Source organism: Microtus ochrogaster, unplaced genomic scaffold (assembly GCF_000317375.1).
Source record: "Microtus ochrogaster isolate Prairie Vole_2 unplaced genomic scaffold, MicOch1.0 UNK31, whole genome shotgun sequence".
In the NCBI taxonomy this organism is placed as follows: Eukaryota; Metazoa; Chordata; class Mammalia; order Rodentia; family Cricetidae; genus Microtus; species Microtus ochrogaster.
In genome coordinates this window covers 2,744,844-2,745,528 of record NW_004949129.1, presented here as the reverse complement: position 1 = coordinate 2,745,528, position 685 = coordinate 2,744,844, and positions in this window count along the sequence as shown.

Below are 685 nucleotides of genomic sequence, written 5' to 3'. Positions count from 1 at the left end.
CTGTAGACCAGGCTGGTCTCGAACTCACAGAGATCCGCCTGCCTCTGCCTCCCGAGTGCTGGGATTAAAGGTGTGTGCCACCATCGCCCGGCTCAGATCTCTGTAGATTTAAGACCAGTGATCTACCCATCAAATTCCAGGATAGCCAGGACTACATAGTAAGAGCATGTCTCAAAACAAAGAAAAAAAACCTTAACTGTCATCCAACCTATGTTTTATGTCGCAACTCTACCTGTGAGTACTGTTATAATATCAGAGGCACAAACAGCATACAGACAAGTTCTACCGCAGGGAGTCTCCAGTCTTGGAGACTAGGGGTCACACATGAGTGACTTTGGTGAGGCGCCCTATTTACTTAGCACCTGGCCTTCAGAAGCTTTTGATAAGAAAAAATAATTTAAATCTTTAGTAGATTTATTTATGTGTACAGATGTTTTGCCTACATGTATGTCTGTACACCACATATATACCTAGTGCATGCAGAGATCAGAAGAGGAAGTCGGAACCCCTGGAACTGGAGTTACAGATGACTGTGAGCGTGAGCGTCTGTGTGGGTGCTGGAAACAGAACCCCAGATTCTCTGCAAGAGCAGCAAGTGGGGCTGGAGAGATGGCTCAGTGGTTAAGAGCATTGCTTGCTCTTCCAAAGGTCCTGAGTTCAATTCCCAGCAACCACATGGTGGCTC